The 3,309-nt window shown below is 40.4% G+C and overlaps 1 long non-coding RNA gene across 1 annotated transcript; it reads left to right on the forward strand.

The window, feature by feature from the left end:
• Nucleotides 1-508: 508 nt before the first annotated feature.
• Nucleotides 509-2,268, forward strand: LOC119191229. The gene is made up of 3 exons (XR_005113402.1): nt 509-732; nt 1,041-1,176; nt 2,138-2,268. It is a non-coding gene; the product is annotated as an uncharacterized LOC119191229 (long non-coding RNA).
• Nucleotides 2,269-3,309: the final 1,041 nt, after the last annotated feature.

Below are 3,309 nucleotides of genomic sequence, written 5' to 3' on the forward strand. Positions count from 1 at the left end.
AAAATCCAAATCTTCGACTACTCTTTCTTCTACTTATGGTCTTCCGACAACCCGAATCTCTGAAGATTATGCAGTGCCAAGCGCCAGGAATTTCCCGAAATTTTCTCAGGATTACGGAGTCCCAGACACCCGAAGTCTTTCTCAAGAATACGGAATCCCAGAAACCCGAAACATAGCTTTAGAATATGGTGTTCCATCCAGAAAATCACAAAATTATGGCACGTCAAAATCCCAGAACGCGTTATCAAGAGGATATGCTACGAAATCCCGAAACGCTGTCTCACAAGAATATGGTGTCCCAAAAGTGCGAAGCCAATCCCAAGAGTATGGAACACCAGCTCAAAACAGTTTACAAGGATATGGAATACCATCAGCTCTACCTAACCAGTTCAGCAAGCCAGTTCAACATTCGCTTAGCAATATAGAAAACCCATCAGCTCTTTACGGATCTCCGCATTCTCAAGCTGAACGTCTGCCAAAACCTCGCAGTCAATGCTTACCCCAAAGATCAATTTCAAAAAGTATTATTCCAAAGAGTTCGAGCAATGACGGCGCTTCCAATATAGATTTGTCTTACGGAGTCCCAAGCTCTTCAGATTACTCTGAAGGATTTAGTGACTTTGGTGCGAGGGTATCAGAATATATAGGGTCATCAAAGTCATTGTCCCAGAATTATGGTGCGCCAAGTGCTTTGAAAACGAATGCTGTGGCATCATCGTATTCTTCAGTTAGGTAAGTTTTGTGTGTGTGTGTGTGTGTGTGTGTTATATTCAAGATGTCAGAGGAAGTACTTTAGTTTAGACTTCTTGGTTCTCAGAAATTACTTAGGTCTTGTAAGGTACTATAGTTTTAACTGGAGGTTTTGGATTGATTAGTAACAAACATTCTTGAGAGATTACTGACACAGTGTTTTTCGGTGTTGAGATTTGGAACTCACACGGTGAAAAGTGGGTGACCTGGTTGCACTTCCCCCTACTCCTTCTGGAATAAAGGCAGGATGAGTGTATGTTTCTTTGCTAATAAGCCCTTAAACTTTTCAGATCGCCCTCCTCGACTTACGGGGCACCTTCCACTCGTGATGCAGCACCTTCCGAAGCATACGGAGTCCCTGAACAGTACAATGCTAGATCCAGCCAGGGTTACGAGTATGCAAGAGCTGGTGATGAGGATAATCAGGTAAATATGTTTTATAATTGAAAGAGCTATGTTGTAGATATTTGTTTATGGAACGACTGCCCTGTGGCGTATTCTTGACGGAGATCAGCCAAGTAAGCACTTAATATTATAGTGCATGAGTGTGTGCGCAATATACCGGTGCACTCTCGGTTCCTTCACTCTCACAGTCCGGTTAGATAATCCGACATGACCAGAGAGAAATCAGCAGCACCAACAGCTTTACGCGCTTTGCGAGGCACGGTGATATCACACACACACACACAACATCACGCATTTTATCCCCGAAGGGTATGCAGAGCGCAACCATGGCACCCACTTTTCGCCAAGTGTGTTCCGTCCCATGATGTGATAGGGGCGAGGCTATCGCCATATCTGGCACAAATTCCAGACTCCGGGCTGATACTGAGCAGAAAAACCCAAATATCACTTTGCTCGACCCGGGATTCGAACCCAGGACCTCAGAGCGCTGCCGTACCGCGCATGCAGTACAACTACGCCACCGAGGCAGGCATCACCATGATATCACACCACCTTCCCAATTATTAATAATTTTAAGAGTTAAGATAGTGACTCGAGCTTGCAATGATTTATGAATAATTTATTTAATAAATCAATTTTAAGTCTTTTATAAATAAACCCCAACAATTCTTTATTAAATTGTCAATTGAATAGTGTTGGTAGCAAATTAAAATGATGTGTACTTCAGGAGATGCACGGAATCAACAACATTAGCGACATCTTTATTGTGAAATTAATAATATCCACATTTTAGTAAAATTAATACTACCAACATTAAGATTATTGTAGAAATATGTTTTTTTTCTATATTTTATAAATTTAGAGTAACAAGTAACGAATAACTTCAAAAATACGGTTAGCGCTCCATTTTGTTGGGTGGCACTTTAATATAGATTTTAATGAGCAAAGTCAATGTATTTAACACATGATCCCTTGGTTCCAGGAGCCGGCCAACTACGACTTCAACTACAAAGTGAATGACTACATCACGGGAAGCGATTTTGGGCACAGCGAGACACGCCAAGACAACAGAGCTGAAGGGACCTATTTTGTAGTCTTACCCGATGGTACTAAACAGGTTAGTTGAAACATTAAAGATTTATTATTCTATTTAGACTAGTGCATGTCCGGTGGCTGAAATTCGACCGTTAAATGTATATATAAAACATATTATATAAAGTATATAAGCTCAGATATCGTTGGCGATGACGTGTCGATGTACTCAAGTTTTGGTTATAAAAAATACTATTTCTGGAATGGAGATTGGAGAACTGCTAGCTAGGCTGGAGAGCCTCAAGCAAGCTCTTTCAATCAGTCAAAACTAACAAATAAAATAAAATGCTTATTTCATCACGTAGGCGAACATAGTTGCACTTATGATAAGTCAAGGTACATGAGAATGTTTAATTATTACTTAATTAAAGTAGCTTATATAAACAAAGATAATTTATTCAAGTGTAGGTGTTATTGAATTCAAATTCGCGGCCCGGCTCGCGTGAACATCTTTTCCCGGTACAAAAGCCCTGCTGTATTCCCGGGATAACAAGCCTATATACTTCCCAGGTTCTCAAACTATATTTACACCAAATATCATCAAAATCATTTCAGTGGTTTATCCGTGAAAGCGTAACAAACATATTTACTTACGCATTTATAATATAAATAAGGAAAGCATTGCCTTGAGTAGGGAATATAAAGGATTAAACACGTTTAATCATCACGCATCATGGATTTGAAAATCTACATACTCATTCAAGACTTACCGACTTTACTGGTAGTAGGTAGTAGATCTCTCATATGCGAAAGTTCGCCTGGGTAGGTAACACCGCTATGTCTATTTCTGCCACCAAGCAGCAGTGTGTAGTCACTTTTGTGTTCCGGTTTGAAGGACATTGTCGTCAGTGTAACTACTGGACAAATAAGGCTTAACATCTCATGTCTCAGGATGGCGAGCGCAGTGGAATACCAAACAATACTTTGTAATTACGGGTGTTGGATGGTGTTTCTGCTGTTTATGGGCGGTCGTATTGCTTACCATCAGGTGAACGGCATGCTCTTCTTGTCATTCAAAGCAATAAAAATAAATAGGTCCTTTCCTCTTCCAGGTGGTGGAAT

This window comes from Manduca sexta, unplaced genomic scaffold (assembly GCF_014839805.1).
Source record: "Manduca sexta isolate Smith_Timp_Sample1 unplaced genomic scaffold, JHU_Msex_v1.0 HiC_scaffold_1220, whole genome shotgun sequence".
NCBI classification, from domain to species: Eukaryota; Metazoa; Arthropoda; class Insecta; order Lepidoptera; family Sphingidae; genus Manduca; species Manduca sexta.